Source organism: Hyperoodon ampullatus (genome assembly GCF_949752795.1).
Source record: "Hyperoodon ampullatus genome assembly, chromosome: 16".
NCBI classification, from domain to species: Eukaryota; Metazoa; Chordata; class Mammalia; order Artiodactyla; family Ziphiidae; genus Hyperoodon; species Hyperoodon ampullatus.
Genome location: NC_136929.1, coordinates 2,356,098 through 2,379,187, shown reverse-complemented (window position 1 = coordinate 2,379,187; position 23,090 = coordinate 2,356,098).

Sequence of the window (23,090 nt, the reverse complement as noted above, 5' to 3'; positions counted from 1 at the left end):
TGGCCTTTGGCACAGTGTTCAAAATCTTCTGCCGCTCAGAGCGGGCGGGGAAAGTCATGTTCGAATCTTCCTGTTCCTCCCTTCTCTCCCCGTTTAGATGCAGGCTGACCAAGCGGGTCCTTACAGGAGGTGGAGAGGGTGTGGAGGCTCCAGAGCAGCAGCCGAAGGCTCGGAAGGGTGATGCTGAGCCAGAAGGACATGCCTTCCTGTCAAATCCTGGGTCCTCTGTGCGGCAGGGGCCTCGAGCTGGTGGGAGAGGAAGACCAGGCTGTGAAGAAAGAGAGTGTCCACTTTCCCGGTCTGCGGGGTAGCAGGGTGGGGCATCTTGATGCCCACAAACACCGCTGCTTCAGGAAGCTCTTCGCTGTCTCTGTATCTTCAGTACAACGTCTGTGATTATGCAAGTGGTGCCCATGTCTCTGTGGACAGCTAGCTCCGTGAGGGGGCCGCGCTTTCCTTGTCAGGGGTTCCCCGGGAGAACACAGGACCGGCCCACAGGACCGCTCGGGGAAGGATGGCTCATGGTCAGTGTGGTTTGGCCCAGGTGCCACCTGGCCACGTTCCCCAAGGTCCAAAGCCAGTGCCAGAATGTCCTTTGAGGATCCCACCCTGAATGTTTTACAGGTCGAAGCAGGTGACTTATCAGGATGGTTTTGTTTGATCTTTAAGGAAATCATCTCATTAGGGATTTGTGGGGCTGTTTTCCAAACTGAAGGCAAAGCTATCTGCTAAACTCATTCCTTAGGTTACAGAAAGCTTGCATTTGGGAACGAGCAGATACAGGTTAGGCGCAGAACCCCCCAGCTTCCCTGGCGGGGAAATCGTCACTGTCAGAAGCATGATAGCAACTGTCAAAAGTGCATGAAATCAACTTTGCAGATGGTGAAACAGAAGTCACAGTTCCCTTTGTTCTGTGACAGGGTGAACATTTCAAAGTGTTCATCAAAGAGGAAATGGAATTCCAACACTTCCACATCTAAATAACGGGTCCCGTTCCCCCTCTCGCTTCTCACAACCAACAGTGAGTTGTGTAGAACAGATCAATCCTTCTAACCCAAGAGGACAGACTGGCGGACAGCGGTACCTCCTCACCAAATATGCTTTGTTTGGAGTAAAATCTGAAACCATGAGTTGGGCCAAAGGCGCATTTTCGGATGTGACCCCAGGCCCAGCCTCCGCGTTCCGGGCCTCGGCCCGGCTCCTGCACGCCGTTGAGGGTCTCCTTGCAGAGAAGAGGCTCGCAAAGGCCTGCTTTGTCTTCACCGCTCCGTCGTTCTGTTTCCCAGCCTGTGACAGACCCACCCTGGTGGCTTCGGCTCCGGGTCCCGCTCGCTCCCCTGCCCTCAGTGGTCCCCTTTGGGGCAGCTGCCTGCGTCCCAGGTGGGAGGAGCGAGGGAGGAGCAGGACAGAGGACGCAGCGGGTCCCTCGGAAACCCCCCTGCTCGGGGCAACCTCGACTGGGCGTGTGGAACGGTTGCACTGTCTTCAACTGGCTCTGAAGGGCCGGAGGGTGTGACCGCGTGTCAGGAGCTCGCGGAAACCCTGCCCTGGTGGGGGGATGGGGGAGGCGTCTTCCCGCCTCTGCTCAGACCAGATGCCGCGTGGAGGAGTGAGCAGGGCCCCAGGTCTTCGTGGGGTGAGGGTGCGCCGGGGCGGACGGGCACGGCCCTGCTGTCCTCTCTCTCCACTGACCGGCTGCCCCGGACGGGGAAGGATGGGGCCAAGGAGTGGGATTGCTGGGTCGTATGGCAGCTCTATTGTTCGTTTTTTAAGGACCCTCCAGACTGTTCTCCATAGCGGCTGCAGTAATTCACATTCCCACCAACAGTGCGGGAGGGCTCCCTTTTCTCCACACCCTCTCCAGCATTTGTTACTTGTTGTCTTTTGGATAATAGCTGCTCTGACAGGTGTGAGGCGATAGCTCATTGTGGTTTTGATTTACATTTCCCTGATGATGAGTGACGTTGAGCATCTTTTCGGCTACCCGTTGGCCATTAGTATGTCTCCTTTGGAAAAATGTCTATTCAGGTCTTTGGCCCACTTTTTAATCAGATTGCTTGTTTTCTTGATATTGAGTTATATGAGTTCTTACGCTAAGTGAAATAAGTCAGACAGAGAAAGACAAACCCTGTATGTTTTCACTTATATGTGGACTCTAAAAGACAAAACAAATGAACAAATATAACAAAACAGAAATACAGATACAGAGAACATTCTAGCGGTTGCCAGAGTGGGGGGGTGGTGAGGGGAAGGGTGGAATAGCTGAGGGGGATTAAGAGGTGGAAAATACCAGTTATAGAATAAGTAAGTCATGGGGATGTAATATACAGCACAGGAAAAATAGTCAATAATAATAACTTTCTATGGTGCATAATCTGTAAAAATACTGAATCAATCACTGTGTTGTACACCCAAAAGTAATATAATATTGTAAGTCAACTATACTTCAGTTTTTAAAAAGACTATTGAAAAAGGGCAGCTTTGAAATTTACATACCCATATCCAGATACGGGTTTTCCTCCAGCTGAAGGAGGTGAGGAATCAGTCACAGTGTACCCTTAATTCATGTAAGAAAGTATGCTTGTCTGATATATTTTGTAGATTGTCATGTTATGGGATCCAAATAAATATACCGTGAGGTCCTGTGTACATTTTCCAAATAAATATGGTGGAAGAGCAGCTCCGCGTCGCACCTGTCTGGTCAGCCTTGAGTATAAACAAACTCGCCATGCACATTTCTCTGGCTGTATGTGCCATACACTTTAATTCCAAATGCTTGAAACCCAACCAAAACTAACTTGAGCAAAACAGGGGCTGTCCTCAGGTGGTCGTCCTCCGTGTGCGTGTGTCCTGATCTCTTTTTCTAAGGACGCTAATCAGACTAGATCAGGGCCACCCACGTGGCCTCATTTTAACTAAATCGCCTCTTTAAAAGCCCATCTGGGGCTTCCCTGGTGGCGCAGTAGTTGAGAGTCTGCCTGCCGAAGCAGGGGACACGGGTTCGTGCCCCGGTTTGGGAAGATCCCACATTCCGCGGAGCGGCTGGGCCCGTGAGCCATGGCCGCTGAGCCTGCGCATCCGGAGCCTGCGCTTCGCAACGGGAGAGGCCACAACGGTGAGAGGCCCGCGTACCGCAAAAAAAAAAAAAAAAAAAGTCCTATCTGCAAATGCAGTCCTGTTCTGAGTCCTGGGAGGGTTAGGGCTTCAACACATCGACTTGGGGGGATACATTTCAGCCCATAGCAGCAGCCTTTCCCGTCCTTGTCCTGCACACAGGACACAGGAAATGGAATGCTCTTGTCCCTAAATAGGTGGCCAGGTGTATTTTGCAGTGAAGCTCAGAGCCAATACCATCAGGAATCTGAGTTCAGCCTCGTGAGTTTAGTAGGTGTTTGTCAGCCAGGTTTTAGGAATAAGAACAGTGTTTTCCAGTTTTAAATATCTAAAAATAACCTCTGTGTTATTGTTTTCTTTTTAGGTTTTCTATACATTTTTTCATAATTTAAAAGCATGGTAAGAAAGTAAAATTGTTGAATGCTTTTAAATCGAGAAACTGAAAACATGAAACTGAAACTGAAAAAATGTGGAGCCCTGGTTGTTTAAAATCAACATGCGCCTTCCCGAGAGTGCTTTTCGTGGGTGTGTGCACGCGCTCCAGAGAGAATGCTGTCTCGGGCGGACCCCCTGCTTCTGGGCGGTGGGACGGGATCGCAGTGGCCTTGCTCTGACGCACACCTGTCATCAACCTTCGGTGGATTTCGGGGATGGAAACCTTTCCCACAATTAAGGTGCCCTGAGAGGATTAATCTGCTTCTTGTAATCTTGTCAGAAACGGGATACTATAATCCAGCAGTTGGCTGAAGTCCAGCGGCGTCCCGCTTGGCCGGGCCGGTGGGGGTGCCGTGCCTTGTCATCTGCTTTCCTGAGCCCGCTGTACCTGCTGCGGGGTGGACGGGAGGTGAGGGCGTGATTGATTCCGAGCCGCTCGCAGGGCCTTGAAATAGCTTTTGTTGTTGGCTGGCTGAGGCTGGCATATGTTGGGAGTGAAAGAAAACAAAGTCAGGATTCTGTTTTCCTAAAACCTGTTGGGCAGGCAGCCTCCGCCGCAGGATGAGGCGGTGCCTGGGGAAGCGGCTGCCACCTGGCGCGTCATCGCAACATGTCTTCACCTTAGACTGTCCCACCTCTGCCTCCAGATAGGTTCTGGGAAATGTCTGATAAGCTTGATTATGGGTACGTTCCCTACAAGGACTTAGGGCTCTGAGGATATTTATGAAGCAGAATTTCTGTTGACTTTGATCCTTTTGGGTGGTTAAGTGCTAATAAAATGAGACTAAGCTGGCTTAGATGTCTCCCAGCTGGTGTTCTGAGCCTGTCGACAATGGATGAGCATCAAATATTAATCCCTCCCTGGTGTCCTTCCCACTCTGGGCGCTGTCACCCGAGCACCATGCTAGATGGGTGAGTTTGTGCCGAGGGTCTTCTCGCCTGGCCTTCCTCGTTGGTGACCTCACTTCCTCTTTGCCACCGGCCTCAATTCACAGAAGACCCATAGACGAGTTTTAGTAAGTGCCCCGGCTGGACAGGCTCCACATGGTCCGAGGGGATGGAGAACCACCCATCCTTTCCCGGAACCTTCCCCGGAAGCGGAGTGCGAGTCGCGCTGGGCCATCCTGAGACTGTGCAGCTTTACCGTGACTCTCTTATAGAGCGTGCTACACCAGGCATTGGCTTTGTCTACCAGGCAAGCTAATTAGCCATCAGCGTATGGGCTGCTTTTCTCTCCAAAGCATTATAGTTTAGAACGTTTTCTTTAAAAGAGTCGCCAGGCTTGGGTTTCTGGGAAAACAGATTTTGGGACCAGGTTTTGCATGTGGGAAGTTTCCTGGGAATTCTCCCGAAAACAGCCTCTGTGACGGGTGAGCCGGGCAGGGCTGGACAGAGGGAGGAGCTGAGGTCAGTGAGGCCCCAGCCAGCCCTGGGGTGGGGCTCTGGGCAGGGGCACCCCCAAATACTGAGACCACCCCTGTGTCCTGCTGCACCACCTGTCACGAGGGACCCGCCCCGTGGGGTGGCTGAGGGAGAGACGGGAGTCTACAGCGGGAGAGGGCATTGGGCTGGGGCCCCTCCCTGGGGGTGTATGACCCCAGAGGCACCCCTCCAGCTTGGACGGACTGCTAGGGGTCTGTGGGCCCGAAGACTTGGTGGACCTGACTGTTCCCTCGCAGGACGCAGTCATGGTGACGTGGTTCCGTGACGTCCACTCACACGTGCTCTGTCTCTGCGAGGGCCCTGCAGCAGACCTGACGCCTTCCCTCAAATCGGGCATAACTGTTGGCTGTGGGTGGCATGGCTCCTGAACCGTGGGTGAGGGTCTCCCGTTGGCATGCACCACTCAACGTGACATTTCCCCACCGTGGATATTTCTAGTACCCAGTACTGGGGTCTCCCAGGCCACAGGGCGCGTGGGGAGGGCCTTGCGCCGCCATCTGGCCCTGACTTACGCCCCTGCCCTTCTCGGGGCCCACAGAGCTGGGCATTTTATGTCTCTAGGTCAGTGTTGGAGCCCAGCCTGCAGTGTGCTGCTTGCAGAGCCCAAAGATGGCCCTGGGCCTGGCCCCTTCTACATGGTAGATGGCCGAGTGGTGACCATTTCCCCTTCCCTTTGGAGGGCACATCCCAGCCCTAGAAGTGTCGGCTCCTGGGGTTTATTTCCCACCCTCCAGAGTGCGCATGTCTCAGCGTGGCCTTCAGTTCTGGCTCCTGCAGTCTGATGGCCTTGATACGGTGGACCGGTGTGGGTTCTGAGGGGGACTTGGACAGTCCATGTCCCATGGGACCCCCGTGGCAGAGTGCAGGGAGTGAATGCTGCAGAGGCATTGTGTGTCCACCCCAGGAGAACCTGAGCCGCGTCTGGTCCTCCTTCTTGTTGGGAGTGGACAGGGTGCTTTCCAGGTCAGTGTCTGTCTCCAAAGTTCCCGATGCCCAGGAGCCTTTCCTGGTGGGGTTGCCACACCGGGCACACAGCTGCTCGGCTGAACCTGCAGCCCTCGGGCTCCCTCGAGATTTCGTAAGGACGCACTGATGAGTTAAGGGAAGACACCCTCGCATCCTTTAGGGCTTGCAGAGCAATATTGTCTTTGATTGGCTAATTTATGTGGGGAGTTTGAGGCTTCCCCGAACCCTCTCCACGCTGATAGCTCTCACCTCACAGTCTAGGAAACCACCCACGTCCGTTCCAGTTTTACGGAGTGTATCCAGTCCAGGTATACACGTAGGAATCGGGCAAATTACCGTTGGGCAGGTCTGTGGCCCAGTGGTCCTAAGGTGAGCGGGACGGGCGGGCCCCATTCAGTGCCTGCTCTGACGGGGGCCCTGACAATGCTTTGTGTCTCTGGATATCCGTGCTGTTCTGACCCTGATTCCTCTAAATGTTGGGATACTCTCCTTTCCGTATGGTACCGTTACCCCAGAAGGGCAGTAGGTCCATTTTGAAAGGGTCTGAGGAACTAATTACCATATGGGTTGGATTTTATGAGAAAACTAAATATCCATTGTGAAGGCCACAGAGGCTTAGAGTTCGTTACAGCAGTGAGCCTTATGGCAGTTCCAATGACACGTTGTGAGTGCTTTAAAAGAGGCTGCTGCGGGCTTCCCTGGTGGCGCAGGTGGTTGGGAGTCCGCCTGCTGATGCAGGGGACGTGGGTTCATGCCCCGGTCTGGGAGGATCCCACATGCCGCGGAGCGGCTGGGCCCGTGAGCCATGGCCACTGAGCCTGCGCGTCCGGAGCCTGTGTTCCACAATGGGAGAGGCCACAGCAGTGAGAGGCCTGCATACCGAAAAAATAAAATAAAATAAAAGAGGCTGCTGAAGTGACCTCACGGCTGCCCTCCTCAGAAGGGATTCAGGAAATGTTGACTTCAACTCCGTAAGCTATTAATTAGTGTTTGCTTCCCACTCCCGTGTGCCAGTGGGCATGGGAGCTCAGGTGGCATCAGTGTAGCACGTGGCAAGCCTTACGGAAGCCGGTTAGGAGGGGTGAGGCGTGAGGGGCACACCCGCTCCTCTTCACTGTGCTGCAGGGGTCACCGTCCATGCCGGTCACACTGGTCACGGGTTCCATTGCTCGTGGCCCAGAGCCTCACAGCATCACAGGCTGGCTGGGTGTGGGAGGGGTGAGGCTGACCCTCGCAGTGGAAGGTCACGGCCCTTCCGCAACATAATAACAGAATGTCTTCTGGTCCGTTTCTCCATAATCTTTTACCCAAGCTGGGTTTCCCCACCCACTGCCCTCATTTCTGACCTGACGCCACGTAGACTTCCTTGTCCCGATGTTAGCGTGTATCTTACCTAGTTTTAGGTCCTGGCAAACATGTTTTCAAGCATACTGCTTCTTTTGCAGTTGCTCTGCTTTTGTAAACCCATCCTAATAATTTCCCCTTGCCACTTACTCTGTAGAAAGCAGAGCTCCTGATCAACGAGAGAACCATTGCAGGAGTGCCCTTGCACTGCTGGGAATTACCCAAGAGAATGACATGTCATGCAACTTTATACTTAACAAGGTGATCTCAGTGTGAAGCTGGGTACATTTTAATTTGGAAGACTGTACATATAAGTATAATGATATAGCTAAATCTGTTAGCTTGTACCTAGAATTTTGGTTCAAAAATACAGCTTTTAACCAAATGGGTAAGTTTCCTAGAGGATGCGGGATTTGGGTTGGCCTTTTGAGTAAGGCCGAGTGACAGGTTTGGGGCAGCAAAGCGTTGCAGACAGGGGCTGGGCGAAGCACGGGTGGGGGTGGGTGGGGCAGCAGGGGTGAGCACTTTGGGAATCGCAGGCTCCCAGGCCTGTTCCCTGTCTCCTCGGCTTGACTCGCCCACACGTGGACAAAGCAGGGCTGGCAGAATGTCCACTTCCTGTTAGAGACGATGTTTTCTTTGTGGCTTCTTTAGCTATTTTGTTATTGTGTGACGCTCATCGAACACCAGGCTTGTGAGTGCGGGACGTGGTGTGTATAATTAGAATCCCCGGCTGTCGTCAGTTTAGACGTGCAAATCTGTGTAAGGAGGGTGGAACACAGCAGAGCCGGCAGGGGGAGAGGGCAGTGCCCGGGTCACGTCAGCGACTCGTGCTCGGGGTGGGTCAGCTCGTACACAAGTGCAAACGCTTCCAGTGGACGTGCCGCAGACGTGCACACAAACCGTGACCTACCTAGCTGTGCTCTCTATGTATCTGATACAGGCCCTCTGGAAATAGCGTGTTCGTAATTTTGTTTTGATTTAGTGTAAATGTGCGCTAGGTCCCTGCCTCTGGAACTTGAGCAAGCAGGCAAGTTCCTGCGGATGGTGTCAAAATGCAGATTTTGGTCCGGGAGGGGCCCGAGACTGTGTTTCCAGCAAGCTCGTGGGAGATGCTCGTGCTGCGGGACCCACACCTTGAGCCGTCAGGCTCTGGGTCCTTGACGCGTGAAGTCTGAGCACCGTCGGTCCCTGAGGCCCTGCTGGGTCAGAGCCAGCCACCGTCCTGTTTGCAGGGCGGAGCCGCCACTTGGCCTGGCCCAGCTGGGCTCCCGCTGCAGGCAGCCCCCCTCCGGTTCCCCCCAGCCTCGGCCAGAGGCCGCCAGAGCCAGCCCACCTTCCCGGCAGCTTCCCAGAAGGAGACCCTGGGGCATGGGTTCATGTGTGGGCTGTTCATTCGGTAGGATGTTGAGGGGTTGCACACTGAGCCCTCTCTCTCCTAAGGCCTCCACAGAGGAGACTCACCAGCCTCCCAGTTAACAAATCAGAAGATGCTTTCTTTCACTAAATCTTTTCCCGGTCGGTCTCCATCCTGCCTCCCAAGTAGCCCCAAAGGCCACTTCTCTGAACCTTCTCCACCACCGCCTGTTCTGGGTGTGGCCACCCAACTGGCTTCCACGCCGCTCTCTGCCCGGCCCTCAGCCCATGGGTCCCCTCTGGAAAATGCAAATTTACCGCCCTTCCCTGGGGAAGTGTCCGGTGGTTCCTCCTTGTCCTTGGGTCAGACTCTAAGTCTTCTTTGTGGCTAAGGAGGCTGTGTCATCGGGGTCCCCTCCTCAAACCTCAGGTCACACCTCTTACCCTCTGCCCAGGAATCATCACTGACTGTGGGACCAAAATGGTGAAATTGTAAAGGTTAGCAACCTATAGTATTAGGAGAGGGATGACTGCCACGTGTTGATTTCCTAGAGGCAGCAGGCACGGAGCTAGGTGCTTGGTAAGCGAAGGTGGAAGGAATGGGTAGATAAATTAACAAATGTTTGTTGGAAGGACCTGTGGCCGCTGATCAGAGTGCTCATGTGTTGGGGCAGAAGCTTTGTTAAAGAGAGTCTGGCCAAGGCCGTCAACCCTCTTGGCCTCCTGGGTCCCACCTCTCAGGGGGGCGGGGGGGACCCTACCCCGGGGCAGCAGAAGCCAACAGCAGCCGACTGCCCCCTCTGCTCGCACACCAAGTTCAACCTTTTCCTGGTAAAAACGATTTTTCTCAGCACTATTTATCCTTGTCATATTCTGTTCGTTTGAATTGTATGTTCCTCAATCTCCATCTCACCTCTTCTAATGTTTCTTCACTTACATCTAGTGGGTCTTAGACTTTTAATCTTCCCTCTCCCTCATCTTTCTGAGTTTTTTATCTCAGTGGTTTTTGGATTTAGCTTTTATTTAAATATCATCAGTCGTGTCTTCTTTCCGATATTACTTCCTTTTAGAGGGGCAGAGTGCACGTGGGGCGGCTGGCGAGGGCTCTGGCGATCAGACACATCAACTCAACTTTGTTGAGTTTGTTCTGCTGTTCTTGCACACTATTAATTTCCAGGCTTTTAAAATTTTCTAATATAATTTAAGACTATGAATTTGCCTCTTATCATGACCTTGGCTGCATCTCACAATTACCGATACCTAATATTTTTAATAGCTATTTTCTAACTTCCATAATGATTACAATTTTGATCCATGAGGCTTTTTTCTTCTTCCAGTTGTACTGAGCTATAATGGACATATAGCACTGTGTAAGTTTCAGGTGTACAGCGTAATGATTTGACATCATAAAATGATCACGAAGTCTTTGAAAGTGTACTTTTTTACTTCACAAATGCACGAATTTGTTTAGAAAATCATTTTGTTATTGATTTTGAACTTAACATATTTGTTGGATCTAAAATGCTATACAAGGAGTATTCAAATTTCAGAAATGTTAAAATGTGGGAAAATGACAACAGTAATTATAAGAAGTCCCTGATTGTAAGACACATCCTAATTTAGAGATACTAAAAACTGAAAAAGAAAATTGTGTTTTAGAAACTATAAAATTTTGTTGCAGTCAGAAACTGTGTGTCTGTGTAATATCAACTTATTAAGATATGGTGCAATTTACTTTATTTCCTGGTATGTGGTCAGTATTTGTAAATGTTTCTTGAGAGTTTAAAAAAGTATTTAACTCTCTATTTCTATTACGTTCCTATTATATGAGCCTCTTTCATAGTGTTATTCAAGTATTTTGTATCCTTACTGAATTTTGTCTATATGGTTTATTGATTATTTACAGAAGGAATTTTAAAAATCTACTTCTGTCATGCTAGATTTCTCAGAATTTACTTATAATTCCATCTATTTTTGTTTTATATGTTTTGAATCTGTTATTAGGAACAAAAATGCTTAGAATTGTTATATTTTCCTGTTGAATTGAGCCCTTTATGCCCTTTATCAATATGTAATAACCCTTTTTTTAAAAATGTCTCTTGTAATGCCTTTGGCCTTAAATTATTTTTGTTTTCAACTTATACCAATATATTACTACCGGTGTTCTTTGGCTATTTGTTTAGAACATATTTTTCCTTTTTTGTTTTTGATTTGTACCTGTCTATGCTCTTATATTTTAGATGTATCTCTCATAACCAACATATAGCTGGGATTTTTAAATTCAGCATTATAATCTTAACTTTTTAATTAGAAAGTTTTATTCATTAGTATTTATTATGATTAGTGATATACTGAAATTACTTTCTACTATTTTATTTCATGCTTTCTATTTGTCCTACCTTTCTTAGGCTTCTTTTTTCTTTCTATTCTTACATCCTTTTAAATTAATTGAATTTTTTTCTTCCCTCCCATCTTATTTTCCAACTCAGTTTGGAAGTAATACATTCTATTTCTATGATATTGTTGATTACCCTGAAATACTAGTAATCCATAAGCTATTTGACTTGACAAAGTCTACAGCTAATATTTTACCCTCTTTAAAAATGATACAAGAAACTTAGAGTGCTTTTATTATAAATTATGTGTTGCAGTTGTTCTGTTTCTTAGTTCTATCTTGTTATTTTTAGTGACACAAATTATATGCTACTATTTTCCACAGCTAATGTTTGTTTAGACTAATCCCATATTTACTATTTTCTTTGATAAACATTCTATGTATCTCAGAACTTTTTTTCTAGGATCCTTTCTCTCTTCCTAGACTTCTCCCTATGAAAGTGCCTCTAATGAGGGTCAGTCATGGAATTTTTGAAATATCTTTATTTCATCATCATTTTCAAAAAATACACTGAACTGATTTATCATTTCAAGTCCACATTTATTTTTTCACCTGGCATTTTAGATATTATGCCACTGTCTTCTGGTTTCCCCTATTACTGTTGAGAAATCAACTATATTTCTAAATCTTGTTTCCTTTTAGAGAATCTATTCTTTTCCTCCAATTTAAAAAAGTCTCTCTTTTTATTTGTATCCATCAGTGTCATTAGGATGTGTCTAAGTGTGAATTATTTTTAAATACCCTCCTTGGGGTTTATGGACATCCTAAATATGAAGAGTCATGTCCTTTAAAAATATTAGGAAAATTTTAACCATTCTTTTTTCAAGTATTGTGTTTCTTCCATTCTGTTTTCCTTAATTTCCTAGAATTCTGATCAGAAACGTATTCTATTTTCTCATATTATGCTACACCTGTTAAATGCTATTCTCTATTTCCCTTCTCTTTCCTTTCTCTCTTTGCTCCATTTTGGGTACATTTTTGACAATGAGGTCTCTTTTCCAATCATAAATTCTCTCTTTACTGTATCTAGTCTGCTGTATAACTTTTCTATTAGAGTTTCTATTTTTAATTATTAGATCTTTCATTTTTTTTTTAAGTTGGATCCTCAGGCCACCATTCTACATATAGTCAAGAAAGATTTTAACTTTTGTTATATACTTCACTCATTGCTAAATTCACTATCATCTGTGAAAACCACATTAGGAAAAATAAAATGGCTCTTTGATATCATGGATCTTTCCTTAAGCCTTGACTCTTGGGCAGAAATTGGTTAGGGCACTTGTCACATCAGCTCAACAGAAACCCTTATTTACTGATGTTTAAACCAAACTTGTGCACTAATACTCCTTTGAGCTGTGGCCAATTTGTCAGATTAGGGAGGAATCCCAGTGGGAAAAAACAAAACTGTGCTATAGATCCTTTCTCATTTACATGATTAGTTAATGACTGAATACTAGTTTAAGATGAGGTAGGTGACCCCCTCGATAGCAGACAGAATGGAACATATAAGTTCTCCTCTGGGCTCTCATGTGATACCTGACCCCAACTGATGTGAAGCTATTTATGATCTTTACACCATTTGGAATGAATATTCATACACTTTACTGCAGAAATAGTAATATGCTTCATTATGGTCTGCTCTCAGCATGTTAAATAAGATACGGTATTTGGTAGAATTTCCTTTCTAAAATACGAAAAGTTATTGATTCTGAAAAACAACTGGCCTTGGGGATTTTAGATAAGAGACTGTGGCCCCGTAATACTTATGCCATTGTGTTCGGGTAAGGATTAAATAACATAAAGTATAGCTTTTTGTGCACTGCTTGGTTTAGAGTAAACCCTCAATAAACCGTAATTCTGTGGCTGTTGTTATTGGATCATTTCAGATACCCCTCTGATCGCCATACTTCCTAAAGTGGTCCTGGGGACGAGGGGGCAGGAACTGTGGAGCTGGGCGTCTGAACACTTATGTGAAGTCTTGCATTTCACATATGTCAGAGTGCAAGGGACAGGAGCTTTTAGAAACTCATTAGACACTGCTGTAGGGTGGAGCCAGCAAGACTGGGAGCTTGCATCTAAATTACCCAGCAGGGGAGGGAGAGGAATAGGAATGCGGAACAAGGTGCCTAAGAAATCAAATTAATTAATACAAACTTCGAGGGCCCTTCCCAGGTCCTTAAAGGGGCTGTGCCAGAGGGAGGCCTGAAGTCTCTGCTTCAGTGGCTTCTTGGTGGACGTACCCCCGCCCCCCCCGCCCCCGGATGCTGCTTCGAGCACCTGTGCAAACCGTCCTTTCTGAGCGTCCCACTGGGTGGGGCCATGCAGAGGGTCTGCACTTTGGCTGGTGGCCGCGCCTTTGCTTAGTCCCCAGAGAGTCTCAACCGAACGCACCAGAGGAGGTTTATGCAGCCCTGAGCCCTCAGCCCCCTTCACCTGCACTCAGTCTGGAAGGAATAGGTGTCTCTTCCAGGCAACATCTAGCAGGCTAGAGTCTGAGCCTCCCAGGCCAAAAATCCAGCTCTGCGACACACGCTGCTTTCTGAGTACAACTGTGGGCCCCCTCGTGGTTGATAATTAAGAATAGTCTTGATAAAGGAAGAGAGATGCCCTACGAGTGAGGAGGGAGGGGCCCAAGCCCAGAGGGGGGCTTCACGGATCAAGGCGAGAGTTCAGGCGCCTGAGGTGGAGGACCGACCCGCATGCCCCCGTGGTCCAGAACAAGCTGGAGTCTCAGGAGGACGAGGGGTCCCGCTGACCTGTTCACTGCTCACCCCCAGCCCCGGCCCAGAGCAGACCTGACCCGATGTCCGCTGAGTGACAGAGTCGTAGGGCTGAGCTCTGAGGAGGCAGGAAGGTGAGCAGGACTGTGAGTTGCGGGCTAGAAGCCAGAGGGAGTTAGAGAGAAAGTAGAGGTGAGTCCTCCCTGCCTCGAAGAGAATGAGCTCCGCCAGGAACGTGCGCGGAGTAGATCCCGAGCAGCTCACTGGAGGAAGGTGGGGAATTCCTTACCTGAGTGCTCCTGGGCGAAAGGGGGTGTCAGGGCCCCCCGGCAGCCGGCAAGGGCTGAGAACGCGGGCCTGAAGGCTGCCCCAGCACTTCCGGACACTGCCCTCCAGGGCGAGGCCGTTCCCAGCCCGACCTGCTGCATCTCCGCCAGTGACAGAGGGGACGCAGCACCTGGAAAGGTTTGAACCGGTGTTAAAGGCAGCCGAGACAGTGCCAGGGAGAACTAGCACTGAGGGACCAGCACTGGGGTTCCAAGAACAGGTCTAAAGTTGTGTAAGGCTTGAGTGTAATCGATGAAAAATCAACATTAAGTTCGTTACCTGGGGTAACAGGCTCTGCAACCACCACGAGGGGCACAGTTAAATGTGAAAATCTTTAAAAGTGTCTAAAGCAATTTGTATCCTTTTTAAAGTGAGAGGAAAAATTACTTTGTGAAGTAAGCACGTTAAATTATAGAAGCATAAAATGCAGTCTATTATTCAGCAACAAAACAAAAATATTAAAAACATCTCAATAGGTGGGAAGAATATGATCTCTAAGAATTCAGACATAGGGCGTGATATCTCCTTTCTATTGAATAAACAGTGAAGGAACTGAAATGATGTTTACACAAAATGTTTACACAGAAATAAGAACATTTAAATATGTGGTGTAAAGCCATGAGAGAGGGATTACTTTCAAATCATTAAACTAGCAAACATGGAAAAATAGATACAAGTATGAGAGGCTGGATTAGACAAGCCCAGCAGAACTACTGCTGGTCGCTGAGTAAATACAGGGAATATTTCCTGAGGAGACAGCCGTGAAAAGATCTTTCAGGGGCCCACTCTGGGGTTAGGTAAAAGGAAACTGCAGCTGCAGTGATGCACGCTGAACACAAGAGCTGTTCACCCTCCACCGTAGCTGTTTCTTGACCCAGAGAAGCTAGAGGAAGGTCAGGCCAGTGCGGGCAGTGGCTCCAGAACAAGGTCTGTGCTGACCTCACTGCCCGCTTCCAAGGCGCCCGCCTTCAATTGTTTGCTTCCTCCACTGGGCCCAAAGCGTTTCTTCCACAACTCAACGGTGATGCTCTCATTTCCTGGAGTAAAGTCCACCGACCACATGCTCTGGGCTGCTTTGCTGAGTGGGATCAGACACAGCATCTGGAACAAGAGAGAACCTGGGTGACTTGGTATTTCATACATGGAGATAACCAGACAGGTGGAGCCCAAGGTGCCCACCGCCAGACCCTGGAATTAAGCTGAGAGGAAAAAGGGCTTCCCATTTAATTCTCTGTGTTCGGATTCTCAACATAAGGAATGACTTGACATGCTGGGTCCTGGCCCCAAGTGCTTCATTTGGAGATGCTTCCTCACCATTTGGTTTTTAAAAAATTATATTGAATGTGATTGCTCTAATTGAAAAAATAAATGCACACTGATTGGAGGAAAAGTGAATTTTTTAAGTAGAGATCATACTGTACGAGAAATTTTATATCCTGCATTTTCACTTAGCATTGCATCATGAGAATTTTCCCATATCATGAAAAGGTTTTCTAAAATGATTTTTGAATATTATGCAGTGGTCCCTTATAAATGCATAGTTATTTAAGTTGACTTATTTGAAAATATTTTCCTCCTGATGAAGATTTAGGTTTTTATTCTCCAAGTTTGATGTAGAAAATTACAATTTAAGTCCTTGGTCAAAATCTTAGTGTTTATTTCTGATTCTCTTCTTAGGGGACAAAATCATGAAATACGGTTGCTGGCTTAATAGGAGGTAAACATTTACGAGGCACCTGAGACACTTTGAAAATCTGCACTCCAGAAATGGACACGCCCATCAATAAGGTATGGAAATGATTTCTGATTCCTAGCTACACTTGACAATCTGAGTATTGTTATTTTTTTAAAAATCTTTGCCCTTTTGACCACGAAACAATGGCATCTGGTTTTAAGTTATATTCTTTTGGTCATTAGTGAGGACAAAGAGTTTTCATATGGTGACTGGCTGTTTATTGGTCTGCCTTTCTGAATTGCCTGTTTGTATCCATAGTCTATTCTTCTTTGGAGATACTTTTTTTTCCTATTGATTTGCAAGTGCTTTTTACTTATGAGGTATTTAATAGACTTTTGGGTATTGTATATGTTCTAAATATTTCCCCCAATTTGTCATTTGCCTTTGTGCGTTTTTTAACCATAAAAGGATATGAAAAATTTAGGTTGTCAAATCTATCAAAATTTTCCTTAGTGTTTCTATTTTGATGCCATGTTTACAAAATCTGTCTTCACACCATATAGCTATGCATATAAAATTTTCCTTCTCTGGTTCTTTTCTGGCTTTGTTGTTGCAGTAACCCTGTAGTTTATTTAGATGCATGATGTGAGTACAAGTGTCAACATTTTTTTAAAATTACTAATAGTGAAGCAATTATTTTGGAAGATTTTATTTAATAATTCTTTCTCCACTGATTTAAAATGCATTCTTACATCACATTAAGGACTGAAACATAATTTGGTTCTATTTCTGCTTTTTTGTCTATATCATTGGACTGTTTATCTCATCTATGGCGGTTGTATGCTACTTGCATTAGTGTCATCTTATGTACTATGTTTTAATATGTAGCAGTGCTTCAGCTCTTCATTATTTTCCTCTTTAATGATCTTTATTTTCCTTGCCCACTTATACTTTCTTATGAACTTTAATATAATTTAGTTAAAATTTGCAGAACTATGTTGTTGGAATTACTTTCAATTTATTAAATAATTTGGGGGGGAATTGACATTTTTATAATACGTGTTATGGCTTTCCTTGCTAGGAACATGATATGCTTCATATTTTATTTATATCTGTTTCCTCAGGAAATATTTGTTTGATAAAGATACATGTTTCATCATATTTATTTTATTGTCTTTTATGTTGTATGGTTATTCTGAACAGTTTTTTATTATTGCCAATATATAGGAATTATATTAATTTTTGCATATGTGTTTTTCTACTAGTTGTCTAAGTAGATATTGAAGTTTACATTACCTGGCAATTTACTATTATTTTTTGAGAGAGTGGTGGAGGAGAAAATCTTACTATGTGAAAATAATGATAATTTTGCCTCTTCCTAATTTCCCCAATTTCCAGACACTGGTGAATAATAGGAATGCAAGGGGCATCCTAGTTTTGGCCTGTGCAAAGCATCACTGAAACAATACAGACTATGGAGCTTCCATTTTGAATTCACATTCCTTGTGAGGTTTTAAAATAATACCTATGTTTGGTTCCCATTGATCACCATTTAATCTCTAGGTCAAGCATTTCTTATTCTCAGCATTTCCTTTTACATTTCTCTATCTCTAAAGAAATTACATATTTTTACCTCTACCGGTTCGAAAAATATAAACTTAGGGTTTTTTTCTGTCTTTAGTGGCTACCGTTAGTGTTTCTAAGACCTGAGTTCAATCTATTGTCCTCTAATTATCAATGTCAAAAATTAACTCTCAGCTATGAAGGATGGGGAACTTATCTCTCCTCCCCGTCCCTGAAATAATTTCTAAACATTTTAATGGAATCTGGGATTTTTAAAGCCCGATGGTAATGATAATGAAGATGATAATTTATAATACTTCGTTTTCCAAGGATATTTTGATTTTTACTTTTAATTTCAGAATCGTATTTACAATTGTATAGATTTAATTCTGTGGTTATATCGGGAGGTCCCCATGCTGAGTTCTGTGTTCATGTCCCCATTGGGCTCCCTACGTTGTACACGCCTTGTTCAGGGAGATTGGGAAGGTGGTTTTCTTCCTGAATTCTTCATACCTGAGAAATGGTCTTGCTGCTTTTTTGCACATGAAATCGACTTGCGTGGGGTGGGCCTCCTTAGCTTAGCCCTGTGCACCCTCGGAATGCGGGGCCCACGCGTCCCTGTCCTTTTGGGCCACATTGACGAAGCTGAGGACAGCTTCTGCTTTGCTTATTTATCTGTATTTTTACCCTTAACACCTGAAAGTTTGTAGGATTATTTTTCTCTATGCTTGAAATGTAATCCACAAGTGCATGTGTAGGAGTATGTCTCTTTCCTTTATTTTTTTCCCCAAATACTTCATAAGCTTTTGTGAAATTTCAGTTCTCAGAAGGTGCACGCTTCATGTTTTTACCCTTCACGCACATAATGTTGTTTCTCTTTTAAAATCTATTCGGTCTTTAATTTGCACTCAGGAAAGTGTCTCAAGCTTGTCTTCCAAACCGTGAATGAAGTTTCTGTTTTGTCAGTTGGGCTCGCTCTTGCTTTGATGAAGATTTAAATTCTGCTGCTTCATCTTGGTTTCTTTGTGACCCTCCCTTATTCCCCACCCCCAACCTTTGCGTTCCTGCCTGATCCTTACCTGGGGCCGTTTGATGGTGTTCTTCATCTTTGCTCCACTTTCCTTTTCCTGGTGCCCGTGGAGTGTATGTTTCACACATCATCACAGGGAGCGCAGAGCAAGCCCTTGTGGGGACTTGGTTCTCCGCTGTGGAGGCTGCCCGTCAGTCTGCCTTTCTCTCCGTCTGGGACGGATTTCTCTGCTATGGGAGGACAGCTCCACAGACTCCCTACCGCTTTCTTTTCTCATTGCTCATCTTGATCAAGAAGGGAGACCAGGAGCCTGGAGGTCTCGCCCCCACTTCCTGTTCCCTTTGGGACTGTCACGGCACTTTTCCCTCTTCCAGGGGCTGGCGGACACCTGGCTGGTGTTGCCTCTCTGGGCTGCAGGAAGTTGACCTGTTCTTCCTGTAAATACACAGAGAAGCATGTATTTGTGGATACTTTCAAAAGTAAAGTCCATTTTTCTTCCCTTTTCTAACACTATGCATGAAAAATTCACCCCCTGAAATACACAGTTCTTCTTCTTCCCCCTTCTTTCTACGACCGTTTTTTTTTTTTTCCATTCCAATCTGTGTTGCATTTTTGGTCACCACAGCCCCAAAGTGGCGGCAGAGACCTGCACTAGACGCTGCTCAAGGATCCTGCCCTATCTGCAATGCAGGAGAAGGCAATTTGTATGTCTTCCTGACTTGTAAAACAGTATTTTTGACTATTGGAAACATTTACAAAGTTTTATTTGTCTTCTTGACATGCATGGTACCATCATAATTGTCATAATTAATTCAAAAGGAAAAACTTTTAGAAGGATGTTTCGTGAGGTCAGCCACGCACAGGGCATTCTGAATCTTGCTTTGTCCTGGGGATCTGTGTTTGTGAGTTATATTTCCCTATGTGTTTAGAGAGTTATTCTAGTCTTTCTAGTATTCTTGCGTGGAGTGTGACCGTATCTCGAAAGGGCAGTGAGAAAGAGAGAGGGCTGTGGGTGGGGCTGGATGAGTAGTACTAAAGAGGGTTACTGGGTGTTCAGGGACAGTCCTTATTGTCCTGTTAGCTGAGAACCACGTGAAGAAAATAGTACGAGTATCACACGTGGCGTAACCTTTTCTGTAGCAAAGGGGAAGTAGCAGAGCCTTACTTAGTCTGGAAATCCCTGACACTCCCAGAGGACGAGTTTGTCCCTTGGTTGAGGACTGGGACAGGCCCCTAGTAGTTGAAAGCCCCTGACCACCCTGAAGGCAGGGTTTCAGGAAGCTGGAGGTGAGCGTGACCGCGAGCCTGGGCACCAAGGCCATTGTTTCCCCTAAATCAGCAACTCTCCCCGGAGCATTTCGCACAGTGCTGGCGCGTGGCAGGTGCCCAGAGCTAGTGGCTGTGGTGACAGTCATGTGTGCAGTTCACCAGGACGGGGACTCGCCGTCCTCGGGCCCGGTGTCCGGGCCCCCTTCCGGGCGCGTGGATCCTACGATGCTGTCACTTCGGGGTCAGAGGCTCAGCAGGCCCCTCTCAAGCTGCTGCTCTACCCCAGGGTGGGGTGGGGCGGGGGGTGAGGGGCGCAGAGCCCCTGGCCTTGCACGTGGACCACGGCGAGCGAGAACGAAAGCTTCCTGGCTCGCTGCTCCGAGACGCGCTCATCGGGTCCTGTGGCTCCTGCCTTTCCTGCCTGCTGTACAGGAACATCATCGAGATGCTTTCACCACGTCGGCGGTGATACAGACGCAGCCCGAGTCAGTTCTCAGAGGTGGGTCCCCAGTTGTGCTGTCGGTCAGCGTGGTGGGCAGAAGGGCCCCCAGAGCGCCCTCCCCCTGGTCCCTGGGCCACGTGGACCCCGTCAGCTACGGGCGATGCACACGAGGGTCCCCCGCATCCTTTAGAAGAGCTCTCGTCCCAGCATGTGCTTCATGTCAGCCCCTGATTTTACTTGTTTACTTACGTCTGCTGGGGACGCTGTGTTTTTCTCCGTTTCTGTTTGGTTGCTGCTGTTGCTGTCTGAGGACTCCTTACCGCGGGCCTGGCCCGTCCTAGAGGCTTTACGCGCGATCTCAGTGAATTCTCACAGCACCCCGCCTTACGTAGAAGGGGAGTCTTCTTGCACGGTTCTGTGCTGACGCCTCTGTGTTTCCTCGGCTCCTACTTAAGTGAGTAGTTTGAAGGCAGAGGCTTTCAGTTTCTGGGAGAGAGTAAGTTCCCTGGAGGCCGCGGTGGCCCTGCCCGTCTGCGGGACACGCACCTTGGTGCTGCAGACGGGAGCGCGCAGTGGGGTCCTGGCGCGGCGGCATGCGGGGTGGACAAGCAGCGACCCGCCCTCTGGCTTCTTGGCCACGAGAGTTCCCGCCAGGGCCATCGTGAACCCCTGGGTGCCCTGTGCCGCCTCCACACAGCCAGCCAGGCTGCGGGCAGGGGTGCCTTCCATCTCTGACCCCCTGCCACCAGCGTGGGACTACCCTTCAGAAAGAGTCTGCTCCGGGCCCAGGGATGCCGCTGCCGCAGTCCCCCGTTCCCCTGCCGCCAGCCTCCCCTGGCGCGGGGCCCGCACGGCCAGAGTCACGCGAGTCCAGGGTCCAGGCGCCCTGCCTGTCCCGCGGCACTCAGGGCAAACCTTAGCACACGAGCTGCGATTCAGGCCCTGACAAGCTGGGCAGAGAACTCGGAGAGACGACGGAAGGACAGCAAGGAACACGTACAACCAGGAGGTAATTTCAGAGGCGGGTGTGTTGGTGGCGGAGGAGTGGCGACGTTCCGGAGCCTGAAGGCTGCCCGCTTCCCGTGCCTGGAACTTTCTCCCGCCAGCCTCTGGCTTCCCGCCGTCTGGGGTCATGGCATCTCCTTCTGGGGGCCACTCACCCTGTGTGTCAATGAATATCTGAGTTTCAGGCAGGAAGCCAGAGACTCTCTTTCCTCATCCAGCTGTTAACGTAAGCAACAGTTATTTACCAAGTGTCTGTTATGTGACAAGCAGGATGCTGTATGTTCTTTTGACAACAGGAAGCATTTAAAGTTGAAAAGCAGGGGCATTTTGAGGAGACTTTCTTTCTTAGGGAGACCGCGTTGGCTGCTGTGTAGGGGATGAAGGACAGGGTAGAGAGGCGCAGACGGACAGACAGACGGGAGGAGGGGACCGCGGAGGAGCCGGCGAGAGATGAGGGCCTGAGCCAAGCAGAAGCAGAGACGGCAGAGGAGGGACAAACCGCGACCCGTCCCGGGAGGAGTGACCGGGCCTGGTGGCCAGCTGGACACAGCCCTTCCTGAGCACCCTCACTCCCCCATGTCCATCCAGGAGTTCATTTGGGGACCTCCTTGCATGGACGGCTGAGGTTAGAAAGACCTAGAGCCAAGACGAGGGGTCAGGCACGCTTTCGGCTGGGTTTCTGAGAAAATCGCTGGAGGGTTGGATTTAGAGAAAAGATCCCAGTGAGCAGGGTGAGGAGAAAGAGTCTTGGCCGCCGGGGGGCTCGTGAAAAGGAGGCCCAGGTCAGGCCCGGTGAGAAGCCCCGCTGACGTCCGCTGCAGGGGAGGGCATTTGTCCTTCCATTCGCGGCCTCCCCCTCGTGTCCCTGGGCCACTCTGACGGTGCCTGGCACGTTCTGCACGGAGTCCTGTCCGCTCCGCCGTGCCTTCTGTACGACTCTGCTGAGCCTCGCGCAGAGCAGGTGGTCAGTCACTGCCCAGTAAATACTCTTTTCTGTCTTGGTGCTTTCGCTTCTGCTGGGCCCCCTCCCACGGGGCTGCGCCTTCGCCAGCGCGAACTGGGCTCGACATCGTGGTTCAGTTCAGCGCCGTCTTCCCTAGGAAGCGTTCGCGGCACCCCCGCCCCACCAGCAGCGCTCCCTGTGCTCTCGTGGCGCCGGCTTGTCTGTGGTGTTGCTCCCTAACCGCACCTGCCACCCAGCCACTGTAAGGCATTGGAGGCAGGGAGTGCGGCCGTGGGCATGTCCACGTCCCCAGCAGCAAAAACGCCCGCGCACACATGCTGGGGCCTCGGTGAGGGGTGAGCTAAAGTTTGGAGAATCAGAGAAATGGCACTGAGCCCAATTCATCCTGTGGTGGGTTGCAGAGCACGGCCCCAGTTCCCTTGCATTTGGCCACGCATGCCCTGTTGCAGTGAAATTTGGCCAATCTCCTCATCAGGAAGTAGGGGCTATTTCCCTACCCTTGGATTCTCGGCTGGCTCATGACCTCCTTTGACAGGGAAAATGTAGTGAACATGACAAATCGCAGCTTCTGGGGCTATGCCCTAAGAGGCCTCGCAACTTCTTTTTTTTTTTAAACAGACTTGGTTTTATTTATTTATTTATTTTTATTTAATTAATTTATTTTTGGCTGCATTGGGTCTTTGTTGCTGCGTGCGGGCTTTCTACTGTTGCGGCGAGCGGGGGCTACTCTTCGTTGCGGTGCGTGGGCTTCTCATTGCGGTGGCTTCTCTTGTTGTGGAGCATGGGCTCTAGGCACACAGGCTTCAGTAGTTGTGGCACGCGGCCTTCAGTAGTTGTGGCTCGGGGGCTCTAGAGCGCAGGCTCAGTAGTTGTGGCGCATGGGCTTCATTGCTCCGTGGCATGTGGGATCTTCGCGGACCAGGGCTCGAACCCGTGTCCCCTGCAGTGGCAGGTGGATTCTTAACCACTGTGCCTCCAGGGAAACCCAGCCTCGCAGCCTCTGCCTTCATCCTCCTGATGTACCACCCAAGACCCCCGTGAG